A 19,252-nucleotide genomic window follows, 5' to 3' on the forward strand; every position below is an offset into this window, starting at 1 on the left:
TTTTTTGCACTCCACACCACCCCAGTTCAGACATGGCCATATGCAAATCAGCCTTGACCCTGTGCCTCATGGGAACAGTCCAGCCCTAACTGCCAAGCCATGTCTTCCATGGACCGGAATCAAGCATCCTAGGACCGGTTTCTGGCTATCAGCCATCTTCAGCCAGGATAGCTTGACCCCAGTGGTGTGGAGAGCATGGGACTCACGTCTGAGCATACCTTTCACACTCGGGGTGACAAATGCAAAAACAACAATTGATGGACAGAATGCCGAACAATGTCATACATTCACCCCAGTGCAGAGATCTGGGCCTAAATCCATCGTTTTTTTGCACTCCACACCACCCTAGTTCAGACATGGCCATATGCAAATCAGCCTTGACCCTGTGCCTCATGGGAACAGTCCAGCCCGAACTGCCAAGCCAGGTATGCAGCACCAACTGCGCGGTTACAGGCATTACAGTTTATAAAGTACATGCAGTTCAACATTCTGCTGTCTCATCCTTCCTGCTTCTAGTTTCCTTTTATTCCTTTTTATTGCAGGTTTAACAAGCCATTTGTACTCTTCTTGTGTCTCTCAGCTCCAATGTAATTAAATATGGTGTTGTAGAACATTGCTGACTAGTTGGCAACCGCGCTTTCTTCCAGTTCCCAAAACCCATCATTCTGAAGTGCAGGTATCCGGAAGATACACTTAGCTTTACCCACAACATCGACAGCCCTACTTGACTGTGTGTGCGGCCTAAAACGTGTTCCACACACACTGGCATGCTCAGCAGTGCATTTTTTACACGAAGAGTCATAGGTTTATTGCTGGACGAAAGACAAAGCGTTACACTTGAGTAGAAAAGGATATTTGGTTTATTCAAGTGAGTAAAGGCCAAGCTAAAGGGCAGCTGCTGAGGTAACCAGGTCCATTTCAACTGCCCAAAATGGAATCCTGAACTCATCACAACCACAGTTGGAAAAACTTGTGAAACACAGCTCACAACAACAGCGTACAACATTCATGACAAACAAAATATCAAATCCTCAATAAACATAAGTACAATGGATATAACACATACCCCGCCCCCTTTTACAAAACATAATTTGAAAAGAAAAAAAATGTAACTAAAGTTCAACAAAACCAAATCAGAAATAAAATACTTTTTTTTAGAAGAAAAAGCTAATGACCCAAACCCTAGGCAACACTAGCTGCACAGATAATCCCTAAAATGACGAGGAGTTTAGATACTACTATGGAACTACTTAGTTGAAGAATATCATTACCTCCTCGTCCACCTTACTCGATCCAGTCCTCATGCATGATACTTCTCCCTTCTGGCAGAACCAATTCCCTAGCTGAAGCTCAAAAAGTTCCCCCAAGAAAGGCCCCCGTTACCCATGAGCCACCACAAAAGAGAGGAACAAATGAATCACTTCCTGTAACATAACACGCCAAACTACACAAGAAATACAGGAAATAGTCAACCGCTAGGCCCGGGTGGGAGGGCAGGACTCAGGACTGCATCCAGGAAGACCAGGACTCAGAGTAATGAAGATTACCAGTAAGAAACAAGGGCATTCTCCATGCTGGAAGCCTCCTGCCCTAGTGAAAGCTGACGCCTTCACTGGAAATATCTTGATTTTCACACAATATATCTTCCTTGTCACCATCCATACAAGAATTAGTACATTGCATTGGGTGCTAGAGTAGTGTATTTTTAATTAAAAAATGTATAGAGCACATCTATTGCCCAAAGTGTGTCCTGGTGCTAAACTGGCTCTACTGTGATGAGCTTATTAATTCATGAATAAGCTCCTATGTGCTTATAAAGTGTAGAGCCACAGTTTTAAGGCCTTAGAAAAGCGTAGAATGCAGCAAAGAGACACAAGCAGGCTATTCCATAGCTGGACGGCCTGAACTGTGAAGGATCTACCTCCCGTTCGAGTGTGTTTGAACTTTGAGATGATCAACCGGTTGGTATCAGCAGACTGTAGTGGCTGAGTGGGTGTGCAACAAGAAAACTTATTGTGGAGGTAGATGGGCCAAGACCAATGAATTGTTATGTGCATTTAATAAAGTTGTTTGAATTAAATTCTGTTAACAACAGGGAGCCATTGTAGCTTCTCCAGAGTAGCCAAGGCTGAAGATCTGCAGGAGAGAGAGGGAGAGAGAGGGAGACAGTCCCATTATATTTGTTTGTATTTTAGTAAATCACATACCAACAATTATTCCTGATTGGAACAATTAGTACATTTTGTAATAGTTCTCAAATTAATGCAAATCCCGAACAGTACATAAAAGTTACACAAAATGATCTGGTTGTTTGGCACATAGTATGAGTCCAACGCCTATAAAATCAGACACTTTGCAGTGGTCGCGTTTCATTGACAATATTATAATGGTGTGGGAAGGTGACCAAGAGATCTTAGACAGGTTCCATGGTTGGTTAAACTCCAGAACACAGGATTTAAATGTTACCATGACATACAGTTCTGACAGGATCAACTTCTTGGATGTCTGAATTATCAGTAACGATGGCAAACTAGAGGTCAGTTTAAATAAGAAACCCACCGACCGCAACACGCTCTTGCATTTTACAAGCGGACATCCAAGAAGCTTAAAAGAGAATTTGCCCTATGGGCAAATACTCAGAATTCTAAGCAATTGTACAAAGAAGGTAGACTATTTCAGAAACGCAGAAAGGAGGCAGTAATGTGCTTGATCCAACCAAACATATTGTAAGTTTCCTCTCCACCACTGTTTTCATGGTGGGTAAACTGCCAATAAAACCGTGGTGGAGAGGAAACAAAGGGGGCTCTGCAGGCCCCCCTGCTGCCTCACACCCTGTGGATGCACACAAGGGGGCACACATGTGCCCTCCCCTTCTTTGTGCATACACACCTGCTCCTGCACAGCATGGACTTTACAGTCCATGCCATGCAGGAACTGTTTTTGGCATTCCCATTGCGGTGGCCATCTTCAGAGCACAACTTTGGGAATGTAAAAAAAAGCCAGCTAGACAGTAGGAAACTCCTAATCTAGCGAGTGAGTCTGACCACGAATTTAGCAGTGCCGTAGCAGGCGGATTGGGCTCCACACCACCAAAGTCATAATCGGGCACTAAGTAATCAATGCGCCTCATATAGTTGTTGGGAAGAGGTGAACTGAAAAGAAGCATAACATACATATCTTCAGCAATAACAATCTATTGTTTACCTTGGCTAATGCATTTTGCGTATGTGTATGACTACATATCCAGAGTGGATTAGGAATGTGCCTCTCTTCTATAGTTATTTTGTTCACCTTAGTATTGGCAAGGTAGTACATAAATTCTACTTTTCTCTTTTATATTTCTAGTATTTAAGGAAAATAATGACACTGAGAAGAAGTTCTTTAAAATCAACTTTACAACAGGTAAGTTGCTTTTCTTATTCTAAACTGTTACCATTTTCTGTTTCTACATTTACTACACAAACATGACATGTCTAATATTGTATTTAAAACAAATAGGTCAATCAGATACACTTCACTTGCAGCGTGATGTTGTAGAATCTCTTTCAATCTCACTGGAAGCATAAAATGCTCTGGAACACAATTCAGCTGCTGACAGCTGTCAGAAAGAGACACTAATCTCTATGCGGCACTGCCAGGAAGTTTAAAACTAGGAAACACTCTTCAGCTGAGGGGGGAAATACTATACACTCTGAAGCACAGTTATTTGTTGACAGCTGCCGATTAGAAACACTAAACTCTACTCCGACACTGCCAGCAAGGTTTCACAAGATAACACTATTTAGCTAAGGAGAAATACTGCACAGAGTTTAGACAATTGCAGGACTGAGACACTATTCTCAACACTGACAATGTCTGGATAGCCTGCCAGGAAATGCTACAGGCTGTAGGTGGACATTGACCCAAAAATCGCCCACAACCAAAGAGGAGACTCACTAAATGAACACTAGTCTCCACTAGAACTGCCTAACACTGTTTCCATGCAACTAAACTAAACGATGCCCTCACACGATGTCTCTACTAACAATAGCTAACATGACAGAGCTTCAATAAATCCTTCCTAACAGGTAAATGAAAAGGGGGGGCCCTCGGCTCCCCCGCCCGCATGGCGGTGCGGCGACCGCCTCCCCCTTCGTGCCTCTTGGTGGTGGGGCGGGCCCTCCGGGTGCGCCCCACCACCGATTGGTCAGCACCCTCCCTGACCCGGATACCATGGTAGGATGTCCGGGTCGGGGGGGGCGTGCCGCAGGAGGGGCTGGGTGGGGGGCGTAGCCACCCCCCACCCGGTTCCTTGTGAATAAAGAGGCGGGGAGCGCCCGGGAGACCCTCTTGTTCCCTGGACGCTCCCCCACAGCGTGTTGTGCCCCGCGCTCGGGGCTTCTTGTTTCCCCACCCACCATCCCTGGAACTAAATGGTTGATGCTGTATTAGTCTGCTTTAGGTGTAATTTGTTAGGGGATTGTTGCCATCTTTGCCATGCATAAGTGAACTTTGTCTGGTTTGTATATTATGCTGATGATGCTTTCTTTAGGAATTTTTTCCCCTTTTAGTGAACTGTGCTGAAATATGTTATGATGTTGCAATTGTGTTTAGGACTTTTTTCCCTTTGTAGCTTTACAGTGATGTTTTGATGTGTTAGCCAGAGTAGTTGTTCATTTGAAATTTTTCCCATAGGTCGTCGTATTTATTAGGTATGGGGCATGCGGTAAGGTCATGACCGGTGAGCAGCTATTTTAAGGTCTGAGGGGGCGGGCATCATCCTATGGAGGTTCCCGCCCAGGGGAGGGGCCATTGCCACTCCTAGAACTTCAGGGGCAAGGTAACTGATGCTTCAAAGGGGCGCGGGTTGGAGTAGTCACGCTTTCCTTAGGCTGGTAGCCACCCCGCGCGCGCATACTCATGACGTCACCGGACGGCGCAGAGCAAGGGCCCTCCTTTAGTGGGTAAATGGAGTTCACGGCGTGGACCGGGTAATTGCCAGGCCCGGCTGCGCATGCGCATATCTCTAGGTGAGGCGCAGCTAGTAGGACCTGACACCGGTTAGCGACCTTGCCATATGGCCAGAAATGTAGTATACAAAAATCAAGATGAGGATGTTGGATTCGGTTAGGAAACAATCTGTATTAGAGTTTCTGTTAAGGTTAGTCTCTCAAACTTGTTGACAATATTGTATCTAATGTCCTGCTGATTTTTGTATAAATTGTTGACCATGCAATTAAAACTTTTAATTTCATATCTTAATAAATACGGCCGGGGGGTCTTGCGACCTCCCGCCTTCCAAAGATAACCAGGTCTCATGTTCAAGAGTCTGGGGGTTGGTGTGGTCCGATGGGGGGGGGGGGGGGGCGGCAGCCAGTCGCTGACCATGTTGCTACAGCAAAGTGCGCAGAGTGGAGTCCTTGCACACTGAAAAGGGCCAGACTGGGAACATAAACCGGCCTTAGCAAACTGCTCAGCAGCCCCCCCCCCCCACCCCCCCCCCCCTATGGGTCGAGGGGGAGTGCAGCCGAGCAGTTTGCGAAGGCCGGTTTCGGACGATTTTCTTACAGCGGGTCCATATTGGCGACCCCCGGTAACACAAGCACTGGCGTTGCCAATAGGTCTCGCAGTAGGAAAGTTTGAGCTATTGGTTTTCTAAATTACATTTTATTTTTTTGTTTTGTGATTTACAATGCCCATACTTTTAACTTTTCGCATTAGGAAAGTTTGAGCGATTGGTATTGTAAATGACACTTTTTTAATTTATGTGTTGGTTTTGAAAATAGCAAAATTAATAGCTTTGTCAGTTACAATGTCAATAGTTTTAACTTTCGCAAATGTGACACCTATAGCATTTGTAATGCAATGTGTGTTGTATTTACGTGACTTAGATGTATTGATATTACAAATAACAATGGCTTTTAATTTTGTAAATAATTAATACTTAAATAAAAGTTATTGTAATTTATAATGGCAATAGCTTAAACGTTTGTAAATAAATTTTGTGAAGATTATGTTCAGTGTATTTTATTGTGACGAAAATCCAAGAACATCGCATTTGCACCTACACACACATATGTGTTGTAGCACTGAGTGGTGTGAGGGTGTGAGAGTGAGGGGGTGTGAGGGTGAGGGTGAGTGGGTGTGTGAGTGTGTGAGGGTGAGTGAGGGGGTGTGAGGGTGAGAGGGTGTGAGGGTGAAGGTGTGAGGCTGAGGGTGAGAGGGTTGTGAGGGGGGTGAGGATGAGGGGGTGAGTGAGGGTGTGAGGGTGAGGGGGTGTGAGAGTGGGTGAGGGTGGGTGAGGGTGTGACGGTGGGTGAGGGTGAGGGTTTGTGAGGGTGAGAGGATGTGAGGGTGTGTGATGAATAAAAAAAATATAAAATAAATTACATTTGTATGCGCTTGCACAATGGCAATACAAAAATGCTCAATGCATAATGGTATGTTTGCATAAAGCAGAAAGTAAAGTCAGACATCAGCGAAGTAGCCATCTTTAAAGCAATAGGGAAGCCCATTCTTGTGTTCAGAATGACCAATAAATATGCAAATAGTCTCAACTCAAATGCATAATATGTAAATTAACCTCATACATATTCATCGTGGTTAGCCTGAGAACCTGACTGGAATGTGCTACTCTGTTGCTCTGTGAACCTAGTTTTAAATTCCTACGAATGAGGTAGAAAAAGACATGAACAACTACGTGTCCGTTTTTTTCACAACAATTTGAACGTCAGCCAAGAATGCTGTGGAAATCTGCGGAGTGAAATGCTTCAGAATGTCTGCAGGCAAGACTCTAAAGGCCTTTGCAGATAGTTTTGCAAAGTCAGTAAATCTGTATTTTCCTGTACAGGATTTCATTACAAGTGCCAAACGCAGCGCGTGAGTTGGAATGGAACAGGACAGGATGCGGAAATGCACTTGTGCGCGAGAGAGGCAGGGAAGAGGAAGCAGCTGTGAGTGACCCTGAATAACCCTGGCGCGGCACAGAACCTGCTGCGTCATCTCTTTATGCACTGCTTCTGGGGTGGGCTGCAGTACTGGTTCTGTGGTTCCAGTTTCACGGGGTGTCGGGTGGTGGCTGCAGTGGCGCGAGGCAAAAAGATGCGCCCCACCCCAGAATGTGTGAAGGACTCCCCGCGTCTCAGACAGTTCAGAGATATTCATTGAGAATTTGAGATTGAGCTAAAGTGTGTCCCCCACCCCCTCAGTGGTTGGGCCCCCCTGGAATGCTGGGGGAAGGGGGGGGTCTATGCCATAGGGGCCTGTGCTACGTCCCTGGGAAGCTTCAGTTCACTAACTTCAGTTCACTATCGTTCCCCGGCCCCGGCAACGCTTGGAAACTTCGCACCAGGAAAATTTGTCATCTGGATCTGGGAAACTCTTAGCCACTTTCATTGGTTCTGTACATAGCTGGCTACTGGGCAATTTGTTTAATTAGAAACACTAACTCTTTATGCCGGAAAAGGAACTATATGGCGCTAAAACCACACAACTTGCCCAGGCTGGCACAGTTGGCCGAGTAGGGGAGCTGGGATTACTCCCCGGCGTTGCTCTGGGAGTGCTGTCCATAACAATGCAACTAGAGTTCTTGGAACATCGAACACGGAGCGCCTTCGCCTGTTCTTACTTTATGTAGCGTGCTCGCCTCTAGGAGCTGTGTGCGGCAAGGGGCATTGGGGAGATGGAAAGGTTTGTAGACGGGCCAGCAGATTAATGAGCCGGGCATTAAGTCTTGAGTAACCAGGAGCGGCGCATCCAGTTTGTGATGTTTATCTGAGAGTGAGGGATGACGTCATGAATCTCCAATACGTTTATAAGTGGGTCATGTCAAATGTTGGCAGAGGACAATGGTCGATATGTGCACCAATGTGGTTACAGCTCTTTGTATTCTGCTTATTTTCTTGGAAGATAAATATTCCTCTGAACAGAAAAAATGGTGGATCTGACTTTGCACACAGATAAACAGTGGGTTTTACCTCCCCCAGAGACAAAAAGCCGGGCTTTAAAAGTGGAGCGTGCGTGAGCGCCCGCCGAGGTTAAAGTGAAAGCACATATGTTTCCAATTAGACTGAAGTCGATGAAGGGGAAGACATTAGGAACAAGAGCGGCCGGGAAACTGAAAGTACGGCCGGCCACCGGCCCGAGGTTAAAGTGAAAGCACATATGTTTCCAATTAGACTGAAGTCGATGAAGGGGAAGACATTAGGAACAAGAGCGGCAGGGAAAGTGAAAGTACGGCCGGCCACCGGCCAGCCATGAATAATTAGGGGAGGAGAAGCCGCAGATCACACGCTGGGAGAAGCCCTTTGATGTGGTGGCGGCCGTGAAAAAATGCAATTAGGAGGGAGGGAGGGAGGCTGATGCGCGTGCTTGTTTGGTCAAGCGATTCACGTGAACTCAAAGAAAACCGCACAAAAAAAACCTTGGTTTCACGAGTATTTTGAGCACTTGAATTCTCGCCATTTTCCATTCCTTCGGAATGGAAAAGGCGAGACCTAAAAAACGGCTCCCCAGGGTCCCAAATCCGCCCACCACCCTAGTGGCCCACGGGGTAAACGCCCCGTGCCCGCTATGTCCAGTCCGGCCCTGGCGCTGAACATTCCACTCTGAGCTCCAGAGTGGAAACGTAGCAGCACTAGACTGGGTTTCCTTCAATGTGAATTTTAGCAGCCATTTTGGAGTTTCTCTAACTCCACTTCATTCTCCAGTGATTTGATTTAACTCATTCTAGAGTGCAGGAATTTTGTCGAGAAAGGATTGTTTTAACAGTTTCAGCCCTGAATCTTGCTTTCTTGGGAACTGTTCTGACAGTACCCCCTCGCAAAGGGGAATCTACCAGTCGAGGTTTGGTTGGACATTTCTGATGAAAGGCCTTGACTAACCGAGGAGCATGAACATCAGAATACAACTCCCAAGATCTTGCCTCTGGCCCATAGCCCCTCCAATCAATTAAGTAATGCACCTGACCCTTAACTTCTTTTGAATCCAGAATTTGTTACACTTCAAGTTCTAGGCTAGCCTTCACTTGGATGGGTTTCATACATGCCAACATTTCAGAAGAGCAAAGTGGGAGGATTAAAAAATAAAATCGGTAGAATGGGGCATTGAATCGGGTTACTTGCATGTATGGGCTTTGGAAGTGTGGCTCAATGGTTAGAGCGGCAGACCCTGATGCAGGAGTCTGGCCGGGACCAGGGTTCAATTCCTACCTCGGCGGGTCTCGGGCTCAATTTCCTCGGACCTGATAATTCTTTCCTCGGTGCCTATTCTGATCATGAGCCCCACTCTGCATCTCTGGGCAATAGCTTGCTTAATCTCTACAACGGCCCCAACAATGCTGAGGATGCCTGACTTCACCTTGGGGGTGCCCAGTAGTGGGCTCCTCACAGGGAAAGGCCAGGAAGGGTTCCTTGGCGGTATTCGTACAAGCGCTGAGATGCCTACGGGTAGTCGTGCGCTATATAAGTGCGTAATTATCCTTTATTTTATCCTGCTGCAGGATCGGACATTTGAAACGCAAATGCAAGTTTTTTTTACCTTTCAGATGCACGGAGCGCAATGGCAGGCAGAGAGAGGGTGATGCAAGTATTGTGCACTGGCCTGGCAGGTTGCTGGCAGTGCATGCACTCCTCCTCCCCCTCCGGTGTGGCAGCCCGGGCTGTAACAGCTTCCTGGCGCCCACACAGCCGCCCCAGTACTTCACAGGTCTTTAAAAGACCATTGCCTTGTTAATGACGCTTTGTTGGTTTTTCACCCCTTCTAGAGCCCCTGCATGGCCACTCTGAATATTGCTGGAAGAATTAGCACCTTACACAATACCAAACCCTGTCAGCTAAAACCACAGAGGAATCGGGTTTTTGCTTGCAGGAATCGGGAGGCGGGAGACTAACCTTGAAATCAGTAGTCTCATGCCTGAATCGGGAGGGTTGGCATGTCTGGGGTTTTGGTGGTAGAATCCTTCTAAAGTTCGGGGAGGTCTTTTTTAACAGTGATACATGGAACACTGGGTGAATTTTAACATGGGAAGGCAGGGTCAAATGAAAGGTAACTGGACTTATAACTTTATCAACATGACATGGCCCTACAAAGCTCGGTTGAAACATCCTGGTACCCTTGAGACTGAGGTTCGTAGTATTGGGTCATACAAAATCTCCAACCTTAAGTTCTAGCTGAGCTAGATTCCCCACAGAATTTCCCAATGCTGACTTATTGACTAATGTTAGAAGCTGAACTATAACCTTGGCTGCTGCAACTGTGAGTTCTCGAAGTTCTACTAATGAGTTTGGGTGCATACCATAGTTTGAATAAAATGGAGAATAACCAGTGGACGCATTTTTGCCGTTATTATGTGCGAATTCCAAAATCCAGAGAAATTCAGGCCAATCCCCCCTTGATCAATTTGGAATAACCTCAACTCTCTCTGTATGCCCATGAGGTTCTGGATGGAAACTAGTGGAAAACCTTGTCGCTATTCTGAGGCCCTCCGTGAAGGCCTTCCAAAAATGTGACAAGAACTGTAGATCTAAATCTGAAAAAAATATTTGTGGGATACCATGTAACCTCACAATGTGCTGGTTAAAATGGTGTGCTAAATCCTTTGCTGTGGGTACACCTTTAAGATGGATGAATTGGGCCATTTTAGTAAATGCACCAACACACACCAAAATTGTATCAAAACCTTGACTAGAGGGTAAGTCTACCATGAGATCTGTGGTTAGAGTATGCCATGGGTGAGGATATGTGGGTAATGGTTGTAAAAAAAAAAATACTTTTTAGCCTGTCTCTCTGAATTTCCCTGAGCACAACTCTCACAATAGGTTACATACTCTTGATTATCCTTGGTCATATGTGGCCACCAAAATTTACGTTTTACTATGTCTTCTGTTTTATAGATTCCTTTATAGCTTGCTAAAGGGCTATCATGACTCTTAAATAATGCTCTTTCTTGAATTGTTAGAGTCGGTAAGTAAAAGGCTCCATTTTTATATGGTAAGTGACCTCTGATTTCCCTTGTTGCATCTTCATCACCCATTCTTCCATTTCTGTCGGGTTCATAGCCTTGCTGACATTTTTTTCGAAGGTGTCCTTTTGAGTGGCCCCAATAATTTTCCTGTAGGTATTATTCTTTGAGGCTCTAGTACATATCTGGGTGTTTCTGTATCAATTTGAGGCGTTTTTTACTCCTGGTCTAGGTTATGCCAAATTCATATTCTGCAAAATACAGGGAACATTGAAGCTTCCTGGGTGTTAGTGTTCTGGCGGATTTTAGGGAGCTTCTGATTTCGATGATCAGTGTATACTGTAACCGTGTGTCAAGCTCCCATGAGGTAATGCCTCCATCCCTTAAAAGCAGTTCCTTTTCAGTGATAGTATAATTTACATCAGCCGAACTAAGTTTCATTGACTTATAAGCCACTGGATGCAATTTTCCAGTCTTCTTATGTCACTGACAACTATTGCTGAGTTAGAGGCATCTGTTTCAACATAAAACAATAATAATAATATTAATCCACATTTGTAAAGTGCACAATCACCGGTAAGGGTCACTAGGTACTGGGGGCCATCGGGAAGCTTAAGCAAGCTATAGCCCAGAGTCACATGGTGTTGGACTAATCTGCCACCGGTACCGGGGATCAAACTGTGATCCCCAGATTCCAGAGTCTGTCGCCCTAGCCGCGGCGCCACACCTCTCCTATTAGAAATGGTTCTAATGGATTTGCAGTAATATTGGAGCAGCAGAAAATCCTTATTTAGTGATATGAAGGCCTTCTCTGCTTCTTTAAACCACTGAAAGGTAACTCCTTTCTTTAGTAGATGCGCCAAAGGAATGATCTTCAGTGAAAAATCTTGGATGAATCTGCGAAAAAAATTGCAAAGCCAATGACTCACTGAACTTCTTTTAACGTCCTTGGAGATATTCAATTCACTACAGCTTTGGTCTTTTTTCATCCATAGGTACTCCTGCGGGAGATAGCCCAAATCCCAAAAAAGTAACAGAATTTGTGTTAAAAGCACATTCCTCCAATTTCACAAACAGAATATTTTCTCTCAATTTTTGCAGGACCGCCTTACTTGTTTCCAGTGATCTTCTTCAGAATTGGAATATATCAATATGTCTATGTAGACTATGGCACATTGGTCAATAAACTCCTACAGCACATTGTTGAAAAATTGCTGGAATGCAGCAGGTGCGTTAAATAATTCATATGGCATCACCTGCTACTAATATATGACAAATTTGGTTCAAAATGCAGTCTTCCAGTCATCTCCCTTTATTTTACTTTTCAAATGATAGGCTCCTCTTAAGTCTTGTTTTGTGTATATCATTGCCTCTTTCACCTGATCTAGGAGTGCCAAGATCAAGGGTAGTGAGTATTGATTCTTCATGGTAATCTTGTTGATGGCTCTATAGTCAATACACGTTCTTAAATCATTCCTACCAGGTAAATTGCCTCAGTGAAGTGCGCAGAGTAGAATCCTTCCACGCCAAGCATTCCACTCTGAGTTTCAGAGGGGAACCTTGGCAGCACTAGACTGGGGTTTCTTCAATGTGCATTTTGAAACCCATTTTGGAGTTCCTCTGACTCTACTTGATTCTCCAGTGATTCGATTTAACCCTTTCTGGAGCGCGGAATTTCCTTGAGAAAGAATTGTAATAAGAGTATTAGCCCTTATTCTTGGTGTCTTGGGAATGGTTTTGACATAAGCATTCCATTGTCTTGTTTAAGCAGTCCTGCTTTTGTTGTATTGTAACCCCTACAGAAGATCTGCATTATGTGTATATGAGGAAAGAATTGAGATGGTACGACTGGGGCTGCTTATTGCCTTCTCCCACCTCTGTATTTACATATAAACAAGGTGGGTGGGTCTGTATGCACCTTTCTCATTCAGCTGAGTGCTGTCTGATTTGACTAAACCGAGATGCCTAGTGGTGTTCAAATACTTGTTTCATGACTCTGTTTATTGGAATCCACATGAACTTCCATTAAAACCCAATGGACATTCAGAGTTTCTGCTTTATGAGTCGGTCCGTAGACCTGCTGGCAAATCATACATTTTTGATGAACAACGAGGATACCATTATTGGAGTTTGGCATAGCCAAATTCTAAATCATTCTAACATAAGCTATTGTTGCATAAGAGGATGTGTCCAATTCCGTGTCCCCAACTCGATATCACATTTCCTCACATTGCTTGCTATCCTTGTTTCAACAGATCACAAATTAAAGATAAGTCATGCCTTGAAAACTGCTGGACAAGCAGGACTGAAAAGTTAGAAACTTCTTAATAGCATTTCTCTATAAGGAGACCATCAGGTTAAAGTTAGCTGGAGTGGAATATTCAGATTAAATGTCAGCAATGGCGAGATGCATCTTGGCAGAATATTGCACAGCTATTTGGAAGTGTAGACCTATTACACATGCACTCTACTATTGCAGTTTGCCTAGCATTGGCATGTCATAATGTTAATCATCAGTTCTTCTGTAATCCTAACGTTTTAACTACTGAATGATTTACAATCTTAGTGATTTCTTCCCCTTGTTTAGAAGGCACCATGTTTAATCACTTTAGTTAATAATTAATTGCTCATAAGTATGATATTATCACCATACCCTGCAAATGGAAATAGTTGCAGACCTCAAGGTAAGGTAGTTGATGGGGGATCTGGATCTCTGGGACCGGATATGGGAATTAGGGGGTGCTTCGCCCAGGAGAACCTTGGGGTCAAGGGAGTGAATTTCAGTGTGGAAGGTAATGAATTGAAGGATGGGGAGTAGGGCAATGGATGTACAAGTGATGCAGGCTTTCATGGTGGACTGCTGCAGAGCATTGGCAGTACATTCTCTTCCCCTTGCAGCTGCAGGAACAGATTCCAGCTGCCACAAAGGCCAATGAAACTGCCTATCCTTTAAAAAAATATTTGCGCTTTACAAACCTCAGAAATTCTTTTAAAAATAGCTGTGAAGTTGAGTCGATGGACTTACAACTTCACACCCATTCTCCTTTTGGTGTCTTCCTTTGTATGTACCTAAAGCTAAAAAGGTTGTCCTACAGGTCATTTATAAAAATAAATGTATTTAAACAATGCCTAAAAGAATGCTTTCTGGCAGGAGTGAGTATGCTCCATGCCTTGACAGTAGTCAAGGTGAAGGAGCAACCTCCTGTTCTAGATTCTAGATTTCCTGAATGTGGATACCTTAACCAAACAGGCAGATTTGAAATCTCAATGTCCTGACCTGAACGTACCAGGAGAAAAGAGAGTTCATGCACAAGTTCTGTTTCAGATTATATATGGTTTTCTGACATAAACGTAAAGCCTTGAGCACACAGGTTTTAGAAACTGAGAGTCTGTGAGGCATCTTATGTTCTGTGGATATTGACGCAGCTCTTTAATTTTGTCAAAAACTCAAGTTGGTCTGCAAAGAGCCCTCGACCGATTTACCTTGTTTTACGATGACCATGAACTCATTGTTAATGTCGCAAAGACCAAATTCATGGTCCTGCATAAAAGTAAATCAGTGAAAGCCAGAGTAGTAATGAATAATGTGCCCCTTGAACAAACTGATTCTTTTACCTATTATGGGGTCACTATGTGCAAAAGATTGACTAGGAGGCCACAGATGGATCTACTGGTTGTAAAGCACAATCAACTAGAGGGGGCCCTCCTGAAAGAACATCGTCTATCCTTAACCAAATCAGTGGCTCCGGGTATGGCGATTTATTAAGGAAAGGTTAGAGCCTCAATAATCTATGGAGCAGAACTCTGGGGGTTGGTAAAGGTATCTTCTTTAGTCCAAGCACAGAACAAGTTCCTGAGGGCATTGACTGGTCTCCCGATGCTACACCTCTAAGTCCGTTATTGATGGACCTTGGGTGTATTTCTTTTGAAGAGGAAGCGGGTTTTAGACCTCTTGCCTATTGGCGATGGCTTTGGAACACCCCGGAGTTGGCAGTCTATAGCAGTCACTTAAGAATATTAGAGAGGCTAATAAATCCAATAAGCTTACATGGTTACACAAGATTAAGGTGGCTCTTTTAAGTATGGCCTCACCCACCTATGGCAGGTACCCCAAAAGCGGATTTCAAAGCCTTATACAGGGAGATAATCTGGCAGAAATCCTTTTCTCAGGTGAAAGGAGATTCCTTAATAGGCCTCTTTCGGTGCCATATAATTGTGCATAGTATGGAGGCCTACTGGGCCACCATTACCAGTTTTGGAGACAGGAAGCTTTACCACCAATTTTGAGTGGGAAGCCTCCCTATAAAATCGTTCACTAAAAACTGGGAGTCTGATCAGGACTCACTCTGTCACTCCTGTCTATGTGAGGAAGAGAAGCTTTCGCATATCCTCTTTTTCTGCCCTGCATACAAGGCGCCTCGAAAAAAATGGCTCAAGCCAGTTTGCGCCAAAATGGTAACAAGATCCTCCCAAATACCTATGCGTATTATAAAATCTGACACCAGCAAAGTCCTAGTGGTGGCTATGGCAAAATTTTGGAGCTGGACGTGGGCCATAAGAAGGATCAGGATGCAGTGCACTATGTAACTAAGTAATTATGTATTTATGCAATCACCTTAATACTGTATTTTCTATCATGTAACAGGGTTGCTGACCATGGTGCTCCAGTATTCTCTAATATAAACAGGTTAGTATGCGCTTATTCCTTGCTAATTTGCTGTTACATTTAACCGTGGATCTATCCTTTGGCTACAACCTTATTTATCCTTGATAATACAAGTCTTTGTATGTACTGAGATAAGATTCGAAAATTGATTTTATTGATTTTATTCTTGATATTTTACACGTTTTATCGGCCAATTTGGTTTTTTAATGTTTTTTGTACATGTGTCTTTTATGATTTTTTATAATCTAATAAAGATTAATTGAATTGAATTGCATTGAGCCAGCTCTTCTGAGGCCAAAGATTAATCTGCCCACTGTATTCTGAAGAATCTGTCTCCTTTTAATAAGAAACTAAGGAATTAAAATAAACAGGGAATTACAATAATCTGTCCTGGATAGGTTAAAGCCTGCACAAGATCCTCTGAAGCTATGGTTTGAATGAAATGGAGAAACTTTCTAATGATTCTGGAAAGTCTTAAGCCCGTGGTACTGTCCCGTCAACAACAATGGCCTGAAGTCTTTGGAGTAGAAGGGAGTGTGATATGTTATCAAAAGCCGAAAGATCTAATACGATCATGGCCTCTACCCCATTTACATTCAAGGTAGCTCAAAACTCCTGCATCATGCTGCAATACAAAGTGTTGTCACAACACATCACCTTTACTAAGGCTGTTTCAGTAGAGTTTCAGGAAAAGACCTTTCCAAAAACCTGATTAGACTGAGTGAAGTAGCTTGTTTGAGTTGGAGTTGATCTCAGTGGTGGCTCCTCCGCTATGGCGGAAGAGCATCGCCACACTGCTTTCAAACAGTGTGAGCGACAAAAATATAAAACAATAACTTTCAATTATTATCATTTTATGTGTGTGCTGCTTTGCGAGTGGTCGGGGCTGCTCTGCTCTTGGGGCAGGGGAGGAGAGGAGTGGTTTGGCCAATCCTAAGTGCGCAGTGACTGTTTGGTTGTCCCTCTCTGGCCGCCCAAACCAGTCATGAGTACTTTCCCTGTTCTCCATGCAGGCTGCATTACAGCCTGCATGGAGAACATGCCTACTCCTCCAGACCCTGGCTGAGTGCTGTCTCACGGCGCTCCTACCAATCACAATGCTGCATTGCAGCATTGTGATTGGCTTAGGGGAGGGAGCCTGGCTGCCTACCTTCTGTTACTAAAGTCGGAGGCAGGAGAGCAGGAGCAGAGACGCGGGACACGGATCATCATTTGGCTGAAAACTGGCATAAAGGGCCCCCCGGTAAGCTGCAGTATTGTCAAAAAAGAAGTTTAACGCTTGGGACATATTATTGAGAAATGAGCAAGGAGAGTGCCACCCGAGAGAGTATATACAATTTTAAAAATTAACTCACCCAGAATGCAGAGATGGGTAAAAGTTTTCCTGGGAATGGTTAGCTACTGTAGACAGTGGATACCAAGCATTTCCCTAATGGCTAAGCCTTTACTGAGGCTGACACACAAATATGTGCCTGATCTACTTCCATTAGACATAGAGTGCTTAAGAGCTTTCCTAGAGCTGGGAGAAAGTCTTTATCGTGCCCTGGCACTAGTTTATTGCCTGATTACAGTAAGATATTTACATTATTTTGCAGTGAGAGGGAGGGCTGCGCTTTTTCATTGCTTACACAAATGCATGGGGATTCCCAAAGAACAGTGGCTTATTTTTTAACCACCCTTGTCCCTGTCGCTGCAGGACTGCCTGGCTGTCCTAAAGCAGTTGCAGCAGTGGGAACTAGTCTGGAGAGGAATGAGATATCCTTTAACTGTTATGGTTCCTCACTTTTTAGAGATCTTGCTAATCAGATCAAAAACCCAATACATGACCAACACAAGACTTACCAGATAGGAGCAACAACTGCTATCTAAAGAAAATGTGGAACCCGCTCGGTGCCATGTGCTTAACCCTTCAACCTTATTGCCTATAGATGAAGATGTTGATGATGATAATAAACATTATTGTCTAGATGTCACGGATTTGTGCACCAAGTCAAGACCCAACATAAAAGATGAACCTCTAATTGAGCTTGATTATGTCATTTTTGTTGATTGCTTATGTTTGAGAAACAGTCCTAAAAGCTTACCCTGTCTATACAATTCAAGAAATAGTAGAAGTTTAATGGCTTCAAAATTTCATCTCTGCACAAGTTGCAGAACTGAGTTCCCTTACGAGAGCATGCAGTCTAACAGCCCAATTCAGAATGACTATATTTACAGATCGTCAGCATAGCTTTAGTGTGGTCTAGGACTTTGGATAATTTTGGTACCAGATAGGTTGTATGACTTCATCGGGAACCAGATTAGAAAATAGATATATGTAAGAAATGTTTTAGAAGCACTTCAGGTGCCAGCAAAAATGGCAGGGGTTAAATGTGCAGCTCACAGGAGTGGCAATGGATATGTCACCTTTGGGAAAACAGATATGCTGATAAAGTTATACAATATTGTGCACTTATGACCTTCATATTTAATGGAACATATACAAATGAGTCAGAAGAAAACACTGCTTGTTGTCTTCTGACTCAATGTCTTCTGACTCAATGATCAATATTGTTGTCAGTAGAATATCTTGGGAAGAATTCAAACATGCAGGGAAACGTTTCAGAAGTAGAACAGCAGAGCTGGAACGGAGCAAGTTGTGAGAAAAATATATATGGCAGTTAGATATCAGCTGTCAAGATCTGGACTTGGGTACTGCCTTGTCCATGTCCCCCAGACAGAGTGGTTGAGTGCGGTATGACCTTTTTATATTTTTTCCTCCTCGTCAGCGGGACCTTACGTGGCAATGAGCTGTGTTGTGGCCATGCATAGGAAGGGTGTCTGTCGACTCGCTGCAAGGTTTGCAGTGCAGTTGTTTACTTCCTGCGATTTACATGGACTCTGTAGGTCGGATTGAATATCGGGGTCAAATAGTATTCAGACATGGGTCACGCATTTGACGCTGCTTTGTCTCTGCCCATTGACCTGCGAAGCTATATTTGGTCTATAGAGCATCCACTCTATTATGTTGACCAGTGCTTATCGGAGGCAATACGAGCCACAGCCCTGCCCTTCGGACATCTGTCTCTATGCCCCGGGCTCTCATGTGAGGCTTCTCCTCTGTGAGTACCACACACTGGGAAGTGCGCATCTGCTATTTGTTTTATTCCTTATTTGTCTGGCATGCATTGGAGTGTGTGCTTGTCAGTGCCCGATACATGCTTGGAGAGTGTGTTTTTTATGACAACTCCTTCTTTCCTGGAATGCATGCTTTGGAGCATGTCAATACCCCTTGGCAGTAAACTCCATACTTTCGTGAAGCTCTCCTTTACTGCAGCCTTGGTTTCCTTCTTGTCAACATGCAGTGGAAGCATGTTGCTTATTCAAAACAGCTGCTGTCTTGCTCTTGGAGTACATTTCCTTTGGCAGCATATGCGTGGAGCACCTTCTTGGACCCAGCACACATGTGGAAGCATGTTTGTTGGTGACCTTGGTTTTCCTTTTTGGAGGATAATTCTGGGATAATGCTGTAAAGCATGTGGAGCACTTATCTTTCTTTGTTTATTAGTGCTGGATGCACAAACGTAAACATTAAGAATATTTTAAGACATCTTTCATTATTGAATCCATATTGCACAATTTGCGCTACAAGATGAAAAACTATAAAT

At 43.9% G+C, this 19,252-nt stretch overlaps 1 long non-coding RNA gene across 1 annotated transcript in view; it reads right to left on the reverse strand.

Moving 5' to 3' along the window:
• Positions 1–843: 843 nt before the first annotated feature.
• LOC147703031 (uncharacterized) overlaps positions 844–19,252 on the reverse strand; it is a 30,805-nt gene continuing 12,396 nt past the window's right edge. The window contains exon 3 of the long non-coding RNA XR_015297276.1: positions 844–2,136. This is a non-coding gene — a long non-coding RNA (uncharacterized LOC147703031). The remainder of the gene's footprint in view (positions 2,137–19,252) is intronic.

This window comes from Lissotriton vulgaris, chromosome 7 (genome assembly GCF_964263255.1).
Source record: "Lissotriton vulgaris chromosome 7, aLisVul1.2, whole genome shotgun sequence".
Taxonomy (NCBI): Eukaryota; Metazoa; Chordata; class Amphibia; order Caudata; family Salamandridae; genus Lissotriton; species Lissotriton vulgaris.